At 35.7% G+C, this 15446-nt stretch overlaps 1 protein-coding gene across 3 annotated transcripts in view; it reads left to right on the top strand.

The window, feature by feature from the left end:
- The first annotated feature begins 7760 nt into the window (after positions 1–7760).
- The window catches only part of LOC306843451 (unconventional myosin-VI-like), a 54200-nt gene continuing 46514 nt past the window's right edge, over positions 7761–15446 (top strand). For all 3 annotated transcript variants that reach the window (XM_079374970.1, XM_079374969.1, XM_079374968.1), the window contains exon 1: positions 7761–7828. The gene's annotated coding sequence lies outside the window, so the exon portion shown is untranslated. The remainder of the gene's footprint in view (positions 7829–15446) is intronic.

Raw genomic sequence — 15446 nt, 5'->3', positions numbered from 1 at the left:
TGACATTGAATTTTGGTCACCTGACGTCGCGACCTAAATCCAACCTAATATTAACGTCATATGACGTTGTGTGCCTGCTGGGGCAATTCTGACTTTATAACTCGCAATTCTGAGATATAAACTCGCAATTCGGAGATATAAACTCGCAATTCTGACTTTATAACTCGCAATTCGGAGATATAAACTCGCAATTCTGACTTTATAACTCGCAATTCTGAGATATAAACTCGCAATTCTGACTTTTTTTCTCAGAATTCTGACTTTTTTTCTCGCAATTGCGAGTTTATATCTCACAACTCTGACTTTCTCGCACCATAGCAAACCACTCTCCGTGTAAGGCTTTGCAGTACTTTGTTCAATTAGCTGAACTATATATTGAACTAGATGAATGTTGCGTCCGAATATGATTTTTGAACAAACATAAAAATTACTCCTTATTCTTTATTTCTGTGTTTTGCGCTCACGGTTTGGACAGTACCATTACCGCCGGGCTTTCAGACACAACATTCTTCATTTCTTTATAGTTCTGAGTTTGAGGCAGCTTCTATCGCGTTATTTTAATAACAGCTGTCAAGTAAAGCGCGTATATTGTAACACGAGAGTGGATATATATGAATGCACGCAGGTGGATTTCCTTCACTCTCGCATAAAGCGCGCTTTCATCTCTATGTTCTTGCTATAGAATTATCTTATCTCCTGTATTTAATGTTGTAAGATATCGACCAAGCAAGACATCCCCAATGAAAATTATAAATAAAGGATTCATTAATTTTATTATTATTAATGAAGAGTTCAGATGCAAAAGTATGGAAGCCCGTTTCCGCCAATGAATAAAAAATAAAACAAGGTAATTGCGACTTTTTATCTCACAATTCGGACTTTTTTTCTCGCAATTCTGACTTTATAACTCGCAATTCTGACTTTATAACTCGCAATTCTGAGATATAAACTCGCAATTCTGACTTTATAACTCGCAATTCTGAGATATAAACTCGCAATTCTGACTTTATAACTCGCAATTCTGAGATATAAACTCGCAATTCTGACTTTATAACTCGCAATTCTGACATATAAACTCGCAATTCTGACTTTATAACTCGCAATTCTGACTTTATAACTCGCAATTCTGACTTTATAACTCGCAATTCTGACTTTATAACTCGCAATTCTGAGATATAAACTCGCAATTCTGACTTTATAACTCGCAATTCTGACTTTATAACTCGCAATTCTGACTTTATAACTCGCAATTCTGACTTTATAACTCGCAATTCTGAGATATAAACTCGCAATTCTGACTTTATAACTCGCAATTCTGAGATATAAACTCGCAATTCTGACTTTATAACTCGCAATTCTGACTTTATAACTCGCAATTCTGACTTTATAACTCGCAATTCTGACTTTATAACTCGCAATTCTGAGATATAAACTCGCAATTCTGACTTTATAACTCGCAATTCTGACTTTATAACTCGCAATTCTGACTTTATAACTCGCAATTCTGACTTTATAACTCGCAATTCTGAGATATAAACTCGCAATTCTGACTTTATAACTCGCAATTCTGAGATATAAACTCGCAATTCTGACTTTATAACTCGCAATTCTGACTTTATAACTCGCAATTCTGACTTTATAACTCGCAATTCTGAGATATAAACTCGCAATTCTGACTTTATAACTCGCAATTCTGAGATATAAACTCGCAATTCTGACTTTTTTTCTCACAATTGCGAGTTTATATCTCACAACTCTGACTTTCTCGCACCATAGCAAACCACTCTCAGTGTAAGGCTTTTGGACGCGGTTGGACAGTACCATTACCGCCGGGCTTTCAGACAAAACATTCTTCATTTCTTTATAGTTCTGAGTTTGAGGCAGCTTCTATCGCGTTATTTTAATAACAGCTGTCAAGTAAAGCGCGTATTATTGTAACACGAGAGTGGATATATGAATGCACGCAGGTGGATTTCCTTCACTCTCGCATAAAGCCCGCTTTCATCTCTATGTTCTTGCTATAGAATTATCGTATCTCCTGTATTTAATGTTGTAAGATATCGACCAAGCAAGACATCCCCAATGAAAATTATAAATAAATTATAAATAAATGAAAATTATTTAGTCAATTATATATGAAGATATATATAATCAATTTTCTTCTAAAATTAGTATTTTTCGTTTATATTCAGTTATTTTACTTTAATGACAATGAAAAGAACCTGTTCCTGAGAAAAATGCTCATTTTAGAATAACATTTCAGATGGCACTTATGGCTTTTGCATCTGAACTCTTCATTGACTAAATAATAATAATAAAATTAATGAATCCTTTATTTATAATTTTCATTGGGGATGTCTTGCTTGGTCGATATCTTACAACATTAAATACAGGAGATAAGATAATTCTATAGCAAGAACATAGAGATGAAAGCGGGCTTTATGGAGAGTGAAGGAAATCCACCTGCGTGCATTCATATATATCCACTCTCGTGTTACAATATACGCGCTTTACTTGACAGCTGTTATTAAAATAACGCGATAGAAGCTGCCTCAAACTCAGAACTATAAAGAAATTAAGAATGTTTTGTCTGAAAGCCCGGCGGTAATGGTAGGCTACTGTCCAACCGCGTCCAAAAGCCTTACACGGAGAGTGGTTTGCTATGGTGCGAGAAAGTCAGAGTTGTGAGATATAAACTCGCAATTGTGAGAAAAAAAGTCAGAATTGCGAGTTTATATCTCAGAATTGCGAGTTATAAAGTCAGAATTGCGAGTTTATATCTCAGAATTGCGAGTTATAAAGTCAGAATTGCGAGTTTATATCTCAGAATTGCGAGTTATAAAGTCAGAATTGCGAGTTTATATCTCAGAATTGCGAGTTATAAAGTCAGAATTGCGAGTTTATATCTCAGAATTGCGAGTTTATATCTCAGAATTGCGAGTTATAAAGTCAGAATTGCGAGTTTATATCTCAGAATTGCGAGTTATAAAGTCAGAATTGCGAGTTTATATCTCAGAATTGCGAGTTTATATCTCAGAATTGCGAGTTATAAAGTCAGAATTGCGAGTTTATATCTCAGAATTGCGAGTTATAAAGTCAGAATTGCGAGTTTATATCTCAGAATTGCGAGTTTATATCTCAGAATTGCGAGTTTATATCTCAGAATTGCGAGTTTATATCTCAGAATTGCGAGTTTATATCTCAGAATTGCGAGTTATAAAGTCAGAATTGCGAGTTTATATCTCAGAATTGCGAGTTTATATCTCAGAATTGCGAGTTTATATCTCAGAATTGCGAGTTTATATCTCAGAATTGCGAGTTTATATCTCAGAATTGCGAGTTTATATCTCAGAATTGCGAGTTATAAAGTCAGAATTGCGAGTTTATATCTCAGAATTGCGAGTTTATATCTCAGAATTGCGAGTTATAAAGTCAGAATTGCGAGTTTATATCTCAGAATTGCGAGTTATAAAGTCAGAATTGCGAGTTTATATCTCAGAATTGCGAGTTTATATCTCAGAATTGCGAGTTATAAAGTCAGAATTGCGAGTTTATATCTCAGAATTGCGAGTTATAAAGTCAGAATTGCGAGTTTATATCTCAGAATTGCGAGTTTATATCTCAGAATTGCGAGTTTATATCTCAGAATTGCGAGTTTATATCTCAGAATTGCGAGTTTATATCTCAGAATTGCGAGTTTATATCTCAGAATTGCGAGTTATAAAGTCAGAATTGCGAGTTTATATCTCAGAATTGCGAGTTTATATCTCAGAATTGCGAGTTTATATCTCAGAATTGCGAGTTTATATCTCAGAATTGCGAGTTTATATCTCAGAATTGCGAGTTATAAAGTCAGAATTGCGAGTTTATATCTCAGAATTGCGAGTTTATATCTCAGAATTGCGAGTTATAAAGTCAGAATTGCGAGTTTATATCTCAGAATTGCGAGTTATAAAGTCAGAATTGCGAGTTTATATCTCAGAATTGCGAGTTTATATCTCAGAATTGCGAGTTATAAAGTCAGAATTGCGAGTTTATATCTCAGAATTGCGAGTTATAAAGTCAGAATTGCGAGTTTATATCTCAGAATTGCGAGTTATAAAGTCAGAATTGCGAGTTTATATCTCAGAATTGCGAGTTATAAAGTCAGAATTGCGAGTTATAAAGTCAGAATTGCGAGTTTATATCTCCGAATTGCGAGTTATAAAGTCAGAATTGCGAGTTATAAAGTCAGAATTGCGAGAAAAAAAGTCCGAATTGTGAGATAAAAAGTCGCAATTACCTTGTTTTATTTTTTATTCATTGGCGGAAACGGGCTTCCATAGGGAAACATTCTCTAACAGCAGTCAAGTTGTCATAATATTGTTTGTGTCAAACAAGTTGTGAATTTGCTGTAACAGGAGATCATTACTTACTTTGTGCTCAAAGTGATGCTTTTTCATTGGTTGTTGCGTTAAATCTTACCCAGATACAATAGTGCTATTTTCTGATTGGCTATTGTGTAGCCTATTTCTTTTTTTTTGATTGGCTGATAAGTGGCAGGCTCGACTAAGAACTCCAGGGGAGACGCGCTTGAATCCTGCCGGTTCCATAGCGAGAGCGGCGCGGCCAGAGAAATGTTGGGCGCTGCGGTATATTAAATATATTATAAATATTTTTTTCTGCGTGAGAAATACAATGTGTGGCGGGAGTGCGTGACAATAGACCGAAATGAGTGACTGTCACGCTCAATGCGTGACACTTGAGAGCCCTGCACTTAACTTCAGTTCAGATATGTATTCTCATCCATGCATTGTTTTTAAATTGCTCTAACATGTCAATAGCTTTAAGTAGTCCTGTGCTGCATTGAATATATTTACATACCACTATAAAAACAATCTTTGAGTAGCCACCTCAATATATATTTTCATACCACCCAACCCTAAAATAACTTCTGTGTCAATCTTTATCAGGGTCCGGTGACAACTAGGGGGTGTCGACAAACTTCCAATGAGGACCATTAGACCACTTGAGCAGAATTAGCTCATATGAGCAAGCTTTAATGTTGTAAAGCAGATTTTGAGCTGATCTCCTTCATTCTGCCGCCAGCTCACCACAACCCCTGCATGGGTGCACCAGCGGTGGAAATTACGTGCCAAACTTTGGGTGAGGATCTTTCTCCCACTTTCCACCACTAAACCTCTTCCTACATGTAGACTTTTGTTTAGCGCACTTTTGTCTATATTTGAATTTTTTTTTTTTTAGGCTGTAACCATTGATTATTTTAATAATCAAATAATGTTTTAGATGAATTGGATAAAATGACACATTTTCTATAAATGTATTTTATAATTCTAAATGATAAAATGAAGTTTGTCCAGAGTTGAAAAGTAGAAGACAGTTTAACTCATTATAATTCATTCTAAAAATAAATAAATGTAAAGAAAAACAAAAGCACAAACTGTTCTGACTCCTAGGCTGTGTTCACACTGTAACAACTGCCTTTACTTACAGATGTGAGTCTCTCTAACCCTAACTGAAGTCAAGCAGTATTCTATTTGTGATTATTACCTCTATAGCAACGGTGAGTAAAGGATTATCAAAGATGGCGACAGCCATACTACTAAAAATCTTATCACAACTGGCACAACAAGAGTCCAGTCAAGGCATGACTTCATCTGTTAAATCTGAACCAGCAGCATCTTTTATAACTGACTCGAATAATCCTATCTACTTCAAACACAGAGCACAAAACGTGAAAGGAGCAGAGAAAGTGCTTCAATAAACACATATTGTGTGTGGTTTGCCCTTCAGATGCTTCGACAGATGCGTGTTTCTCCAGTGCATAACTTACATTTGATGGTTGTCTCCTTCTCTAATTTTGGAAATAATTGAAGAGAATAGGAGTGTAATTAATAATTCTGACTAAAACTGACATTTTTCTAAAATATTTACTTTAAATGTAGGTTTAATATTCTACATGTTGTATTTTTGAGAGCAGTAACTGTAAAGGGGGTATACATGTAATTACTACAGTTGATGCATGTAAAACAATTGCTTAGCAGCTATGTTCATTTACTATATTCAGAAAATGTATATACACGTGAATACATGTTCCCCATACCAGTTAACTAGTCTGTATTTTGTTTTTAGCATTTTAAATGTCTTATGTTTTAAAATGTTGGGCAAAGAGTTTTTTGTTTTAGAATCTGATGTTTATATTTGAACCCTTTTTTTGCAAATGTGTAGCACAGCCTACATAAATACATTGACTATATTTGACTTCAGTTTTCACGTCGTTTGGAGGACAACATTAGGCAAGATGTAGGGGCCCACTGATTCTTAATCTTTAATTAAGCAGGATATGCTGATTGCTCATTACAGGATTAAGTCCCTTGTACCTGCATCAGTCTAGCAGTTGTAATAATCCTTCTTTAATGGTCGCATAACATTTTTTTTATGCAGTTATGAGCTAAATGAGAAAGCCAACATCTGTCTATTTCTGCTTGTCTTAGATCAGTTTGGACACATGCACCGGGCAGCTTTGGGTTAGTTGCTCTGTGCTGTTTAATGTATGGTAGTTTGAATGTTGTTCAGTTTTATTCATTACTGTCAGCTTTCACAGCAATACTGTTAAATGAGCGATTATCTCTATCAAACCATCAAACACGGATCTTAAAGGGATGGTTCACCCAAAAACTTTATTCAAATAAATGAATATTGTGACAATCATGTTCATCAGTCTGATTTCAGCGGCACAGCTTCGTGTAGTATCTAGTTCAGAGGTTGTTGACAGTATTGTGTGCATGTTGCTGCATTGGTGTTCACTGCCCAATATGGTATTATAGTTTACACCTTCAGTAACTTGTTTATTGTTTCCTTATAAAATGCTCTAACATGTTTTTGCATTTCTTTTCTCCACCAGACACCGTAGGAAATGGTTCATCCTAAGATGCACAGATCTACTATCATTCCCGCACCCATCTTGCAACAAAGTTTCATTAAGTGCAGTCTATAACCAGTGTTTGCCATGCACGGTCTGCTTCTTGTTTATTGCAGATGTTATGGATTATTCTATTAGAGATCTTTATACTCTGTATTTGAGACTGTTATTATGTAGAGACTGTTATGTTGTGAATAAAGTCAACTCACCTCGATGCTTTCAGCAGTTAATACATCAAAGTGTGTCCTTATGTGTTTTATTATTTAAAGATTGTTATACAGTTTATTACGGGCTCAGTGAATTTTCTTTAACTAGAAAATAAAGTGTACTGCAAACATAATCAAGTCTGGGATATTTGTCAGTATTACTAATTCTGTGAGGCATCAAATCAAATGGACATTTGTATAGTGTTTCATGCAAAGGCTTCTTCCTCATTCAGTTAAACATCAAGGGTTTCCTTTGCCTTTGTCACCTTTAACTTACTCATTGGAGAGCATTATTTACAACAAAATATGAATGATATGTATTCTTCTGATTCCTCTGCTTGCTTTGATCCAGCGCTGCGTGGCAGCACGTACTTTCAAATGTTGAATATTCATCGTATAGACGTCGTATAGAGGTAAAGACTTGACTCATTAACAACACATTGGAAAACACTGTTTTCCATTCATTTCAAAAACACAATCAAGACATTAAAGATCAAAAGCACATAATTTGTAATGTCAGATAAAGCAATAGCATTTTTCTCGCGGAGCTGATGAAGAAGCCCACACTCGTCGCGCGGAGGCAGGCGCTTCCCAGGAGCGCGTGATGTCACAAAGGATCAACATCCGGGACACCGGGACTGAGTTCATGCGAATGCCTGCACACTTCACCGACGGACTGTACAGGCGGAGAGACACGGGGGTGAGTTTCATCTGTGCATGATGTTCGCTCTCGCTTTTAAGTTGGATGCGAGTGTTTTTGGTTCCTTGGAAGCGAGCGGAAATGGGATAATTGCTATAGTCTAGTATAAAATAGTCCATCTATAGTATTGCTAAGCAAAACACAGGAAATCATCCCAGCACGAGTGTATTCTGTCTGTGTGCGGTGTGTTCATGTGAGCGAGTGTTTTTCTGCGTCTGATGCATGCCTCTGGGATCATCTAGTTTAGTCTGATCAAGTGTGTTCGACCATTCATTAGGCCTTTACTTCTTTACTTACCTTTAAATACATCATATTTCCTGCTCACTCAGAGCTCATTTACCTGGCAAATGTTGGTGCTGAGCTTGTGTGCTTGTGTAAGGAATTCAAATGGCCAACCCAGTGCAAACTTTCACTTCCAGACATTGTATTGAATTGTATTGTTTTTTTTATCCTATCTTATTCCCCTGAATGATCATAAAAACCCGAATGCATCCATGGACGTTGTTTAGTAGGTCGTATTAACAGTAAATTGCTCCTGCTGTGTCACAAGAAGTTGTAAATGCCCTTTGCTCCTAGGTTTGACGGTCACACAGCTGTCAGTGTATGGAGCAGATCATTTGGGAACAGCTAAGAGAAAGCAGATATGTTGTTATGCTCTGCTTGTCCATTATAATGAAAGAAATATGAGAAGGACACACATGTGAAGGTCTGACCACAGTGACACACCTACAGGTGCGGCTGCCAGGGAGTCATGACTCACTTCACTTGCACTTTAAAGACATTTCTGTAATTTCTGCCTGTAATTACCTTGGAAAGTTTCACATATGAACTGTATTGTGTTGGTTCTAGATATTTGAAGGGCTAATGGTTTTTTTGGTTCAGTGAGAGCTTGCGTTCTTGTCCACATCCATCCAGTCGAGCACAGCTACACTGAACCAAGTCCGGCTGTGCTTTATGCTTTTCAATAATCCCTTTCACTTTGATGTACGTCACAAGTCAGAGGAAAATATGTGGACCACAAAACCAGTTTTAAGTGTCAACTTTTCAAAATTGAGATTTATGCATCATCTGAAAGCTGAATATATAAGCTTTCCATTGATGTGTGGTTTGTAAGGACAGGATAATATTTGGCCGACCAGGCCGAGATACAACTATTTAAAATCTGGAATCTGAGGGTGCGAAATATTGAGAAAGTCAACTTTAAAATTGTTCAAATTAAGTTCTTTGCAATGCATATTACTAATCAAAAATTAAGTTGAGATATTTACAGTAGGACATTTATAAAATATCTTCATGCTTCAATATCTTTACCTAATATCCTAATGTTTTTTGGCATAAAATAAAAATTGATAATTTTGACCCTTGCAATGTATTTTTGGGTATTGCTACAAATATACCCCAGCGACTCAAGACTGCTTTTGTGCTCCAGGGTCACAAATCTGTCACTTCTTCCATTATATTGCGAGTTATTGGTATTCTTTTTTTTTTTTGGTGTTGTAATTTCTCACACAAAGCTATCTTAATTATAATTGTATTTGTGAAAAACACATTTATTATTTAAAAATTCCTTCACTGTTCATTAATACTTTGGAAAAAAGGTCTTTTTTTATGACAAGGCAAGGTTAGTTCAGGTTGTAAATTATCATGCAACTCCCTAAAAACGCCTTAAAAAGTATGGTTAAAGAATTTATATGTATACCATAATTCATGATATTCGTAAAATACTTTTTACCTATTTACGATCTGGACACTTTCATCAAGGTGTATATAAAATATGCTATTACTTTTTATTTGAAGGTTGCCCCGGATGAGTAAATAAATGAGTGAATTAAATTCAGGCTTGTCTTGAAAATGGCAAAATATTTTTTGTTTCAAAAGCGAGTACAATTCTAATAACCTGGCATTATTTTAATCTATATTTTCGTTCGTTCGTTCATTCGTAGACACTCTTAATACACCATTGACCCACAAGTGTACCGCTTGTCCAAGGATTATTTGACCTGTGCTTCTATGATATTTCCTTGTCCTCTGTGCTGTTGACATTCATTATTCATCTTTGACAGCATTCAAATATATGCACTCTAGGTAGAAGAGAACCATAGCAACTCCCCATTGGTGGCTGCTGTTCTACCGAGTGGTGGCAAAGTTTTATGAAAAGCTTTTGTACGTCTGTACATCACTGTACACATCTTCACTGATCCCTCAGGGTTAGTACAAACTGAGACTTTTTTTGCTTTCTTATTTTTTTGTTCGTTTCGCTGCACTGGTTTCTTATTTCTTATGCTAAAGAGTGGATGTGTTGCAAAATTTGTTGGCTCTCAGAAAGTTATACACTCACAATTGTGATTTATCAAGTCCATTTTTGAGGGAAAAAAGACTATTTTCTTACAATTGCGAGTATGCAATATCGATTTTAAGCCTGTAAAAATACAGGCTACCTATTTCATTCAGTTCAGCAAAGTCCTACTTAAAGTAGCTGTGTATTTTTGAGCTTCGAGTATTTAGTTTTGTGAATTGAGTCTCCAGTAAGTTTAGTGTGTCGTACAGACAGCGTTCCTCTCGTAGAGTTGCTGTCTATGCAGAGTTGCAAATAGGTCACTTATGAGGTTCCATTTCAAACACAGCGTCCTAAAACACAGCATTATTAGCTTTTGGAGCACAGCCACTGTGTGTGAAAAGCATTGTGTCGTGCTTGGCAGTCCAACTCACTGCGAAATCACAGCGGCCCAACATCAGGTTCCACATAATTGTGTAGGAAATATTAAACGTCATCTGACAGGAATTTAAGACTGACGTTGCATGTCAATGGTTAGGATCATTTGCATATTGAACATTCATGTGTTCACAGCATGGGGACTTTTACTGTATGATAAACTGGAACAGGTTCACCTTAGACAGAAATGACGAGAGTGTTTGTGAAGGTCTTGTGTGTGTGTGTGTGTGTGTGTGGATGAACAGACCGGTTGCATGCATGACCTTTCTGCTTGGAAACAGGTTTTTTCACTTCAAACTCTTGATGATTAGTAGAACCTAATATTCTATAGTCTATGTAAAGAAATACAATCATTAACCATTCTTTGTCAGAAATGTAGCACACTTATTTTAAGAATAGCTTGTCAGTCACGTGTGTATCTTGCGATGTAGAAACCTCTGCCACTCATTAACTTTTTTTTACCAGTGCTGTCACACCACGGTCAGGTCTTTTACACTCGTCTGAGAGTTTGACCTGTGATTGCATTGTGGTAAATAGTCAATCTTTAAGCCGGCGTGAAAATCACTGAATATTTCAGCTCAGATTGAACTAATATGAAAGCAGCTAGAAAGTTGAATGAAGTTGTGCATTGTGTTGAGTGTAATGAGCTCCACCTGTTCTGTTGTCATTGTGCGGTTTACAGCTGACTACACCTGGACCAGCCTTCATATATGTGACGCCCTACAGTGCTTTGTGCTCAGTCTGACTCTATCACTGCATGTCTGATCATCAAAGCTGCTCTGATGTTAATGCAGTTACTGGAACATATGCAAAAGCTGCACATATTCATGGTTTTTAAATGAATGTAAATTCAAAGTCAGAAAACCCTGTTTGTAAGTTATATTATAATATATTTATTATAAAGTTGTTCTAATTAGGAATGTTATGATTCACTCAACTCACGATTCGATTCACATTTTTTAACAAAATATAAATTACATGTGTCCTTTTATGATTGCTTGAACAAAATGCTGCATGTTTCTTTGTGAAATTGAAATATAACACTATAATAATATACTAATATAGCACTTGCATATTATTGCTCTTTTGTTGGTTTTGATTGCTTCTATTGCCCCCATTTGTAAGTCGCTTTGGATAAAAGCCTCTGCTAAATGACTAAATGTAAATATAAATCAAATAAATAACCCAAATAAAGGAAATCTCTTCATATAAGCAAAATAAGGATTTGTCTGTGCTGTTTCCATTTAAAATTAGAGGCAACCACTGCATTTTAATCACGATCTAAACAAAGACACTGCATACATGCAACATGAGCAGTTTTTAAACTAAATTAGATTGTATCATTTAGAAATTTGAAGCAAAAGTAGAATGGTCTGACTTCAGTTTTGTGACACCTATACATAAAATATATCTATATGAAGCTGAAACAGCAGACGAGCTGAACGAGATGCAGATTCAGTCTCTGCCAGCAGGTGGTGCTTTAAGCGTTTTCCTTGGTTTCCGCTTTAAACAAAGCAGCGCTGCACTTATGAACTTTAATATGCATTATACAGAGGCAAGATGAAAATAAAAGATACCATCTAAACGTTTCTAAAGACAGTAAGTTCCCCTCAGACTTGCATTCATATAAACTCCTACCCCTAATTGAATCTCGATTTGTTCGGCATCTCAACCCATTTGAATTGTCACACATTTGAATCGATTTTCAACCGGCTCGCCATAATATTAATAGTTAGTGAATTTAAAAAAATATATATATATAATATAATATTTGTTCACGTTGTTACTGAAAAATATTCCAAAAAAAATTTTTTTCTTTGCTGAAAAAAACTAAAATATATAATATAATATAATAACAATAAATCACAGAACTCCACTTCTTAGAGTTATTATATTGTGTGTACATATATTAAGTGTTATTATATTTTATTATACTATAAAGCTTAGTTCAGAGGTTAATAGTTACTGAAAAATAGGCAAAAAAGAGTTTCTTTACCTTAAGAAAAACACTAAAATATGTCATGTTTAAAATAAATCACAAAACTCTTTGGTAAAACTTTTAATTAAAGCCTTTATGTATAATGCATTATAAAAGTAGTTTTAATGCATTAGTTACGCCTTGTGCAATCGCATGAATAGTTGTACATTATAACACTTATCAATTAATTGTTACACTATGCATTTTAAATTTGTTTATAATTATTTACGACAAGATATAGGCCTAATGTATTACAATGCACGTTATGAATAATTCTAGCCTTTAATAACCCTTTATAAAGCATTATACATAAAGGCATGTTACCAACTCATCTTCCAAGATTTATGGCTAGTTTGTTTTTGAGAAAATATAATTTAGGCACAATAATGTGTAGCACTACTATGCAGCTATTGGACAACTGCTGGCAACTGAAAGCCAATATTGTGCCAACTCATTTTTAATGTAGTTAATTGTAATGCTATAACACTTCAGTTTGATCAAACTTTTTGTCAGAAGTAGTTTAACTGTCTTTGTTGACTTTGATGGGATGAGTACTGAACATTTGCTGGACTTCTTTATTGCTAGTCTCATGATCTCATGCGCTGGGACAGTGAGCTCTCAGTCTCTGCCAGCTCTCTTTCAACAATCCAGATTTGTGTGCTGTGAGGAAGAGTGGGCCTGCAGTGAAATAACTCAAACTGAAATGTCAGTTCAGAGCGGCGGTTTCTTCCTTTCGCAGTGTTCTCGTTCATCTGAGTCAGTTTGTTTACTGTCAGATTATCACGATCATGTTAGAACCGTGAACAGATGAGTTATTAGTTATTTTCGATATCCGTCTTGGCTCAGGAGAGAGTGATGTCATTATTTAAATATTAAAAACAGATGGTTGAATTAATGTTTTTTGACTAATTAACTAACTCTTACAAACTTTTTCCACTTAAACTGTATTCATAATTCATGTGGTGTACCTTGAATGTAAATTAACTTGCGTTCATTTGTATAAACCGATGTTTAATCAGTATTAGTGCACAGTAAATCTGATTTAGTGCACTTTAATGCTCTTTACAGGAACCGCACACTAGTATTCCCGGGCAATAATTGATCTAATCAGTTATGATTTACAGTGTAATCATGAAGCAGTACCACAGTTTACAGTTACACAGTGCAAGTGTTCACAAACAATCATACAGTATCGTTTTCAATGCTTAGTCGTGATGATAAAAACAAATGATGTTCAGATTTCTAAATAAAGGGGATACATGTGATTGATGGAAAATGTTAATGGGAAATTAGTTTAATCCTGGCATTGATAGCCAAGTTTTGGAGACAGTGTTGGCTAAAACAACTTAAAATGTATAATGTGATAATGTAAAACAGCTCATTGTCATGCATACCATTATTCTCCAGCAGATGAACCATTGATGTGCTTGATGTTGCTTTTTTGACCGTGAGGTGATGTAAAGTATTTAAACCGATACGATTACATCATTTCTGTCTTGTGATTATTGGATTAGGTTATTGAACACTTTCTTGTTTTGTTTTTTGTGAGTCTTCATATAATGACAAAATACGGTGCCTTGTGTTTTTTTATTTCACTGTCTTGTGCTTTTTGAGTTTTGTACCAGGCCTGTAATAATGACTATACAAGACACAGGCAAAACCCCTAAAGACATCCGTCTGATGGAGATGCATAAACTGTAAACTTTCAAAGAGCACAGATGTTCTGAGTTAGACTAAAACTAAAAGGCTCATCTCTAGTTCTCCTGCAGCATTCTAAAAAAAGTCCTAAACAAATGTCCCTTATTGTCTGCGTAATATGTTGACATTTACATATGTAAATTTAACTTTTGGTTGATAACCAAATATCTTTTTCGCATGTAGTATTAGTAGTAGCTTTTGGGGCAAGCCATACAAAGAAGTTTGAAATCTGTTATTATCGGTTTAGAATGATTTTCGAAGGATCACGTGACACTGAAGACTGCAGGAACGATACAGAAAATTTAGCTTTGCATAACGGCAATCGATTACATTTTACAATGTATTCACATAGAAAAGATTACAATGTTTCACAGTGTTTTACTAGATATTCGATCGAATAAATGAGCCTTGCTGAGCAACCCTCTATAATGCGAGTTAATCACAGGCATATGCGAGGAAACTCTGCTGCAGTGATTGGCATGGTGTTGCTGTCTGGATTGTTGATAGGGCATTGCTGCTTAGTTGCTGGTGCATTTTTGATCTTGCACTTGTTAACATAGACCACCATATTTAAAATCAGTCAGAAGAATGTGCAGTGAATGGCCACTAAATCATTTAAATGCCAAGTGGAGGGCATTGACTTATTCAAACAGTCTGAGATGTGTGGCTACACTTCTTCCACTAGCACTGAGATCATGTTTCTGAATCAATGACTCCCTAATCCATTCATATGGATAATGACATAACCTGAACGCTTGCAGCTTCCTCTAGTTCCAAACCGGTTCACACCAGCTAGGTTTATGATGCCTGGAGAAAATTGGTCTTCACATTCATCTTAAAGGTAGTTGCTTGGCTGGCACAAGAACCCTGGAATTTTACAATCGTTGCTCCTGGGAAAAACAATTCCAGTGTTTTGTTTTAACTAAAAAGCCATGGGAAAATGACATAATGCCAGTGCTGACTGGCTGATGACACCAAAAGAACTTCCTCTAGTGGTGTCCCTTGGCAGCAGACAGGGACAAAATAAATCAATTTCAAGTTGTAACATTACCAGTAAATTACCCGTAGTGTGTTATGTTTGAACGCAGAACAAGATTACATTCTGACACAGATGACGCTTTTACCCCACACTGTATATTTTGGTTTGAAGTCGTCAAACTTCCTTGCCTGTTTGAACAGCACATTTATGTATTTACCGGTAAAGGTAAATACTGTATTTTGCATTTACC

This window comes from Barbus barbus, assembly GCF_936440315.1.
Source record: "Barbus barbus genome assembly, chromosome: 24".
In the NCBI taxonomy this organism is placed as follows: Eukaryota; Metazoa; Chordata; class Actinopteri; order Cypriniformes; family Cyprinidae; genus Barbus; species Barbus barbus.
This window is presented reverse-complemented; position numbering and strand designations above follow the sequence as displayed.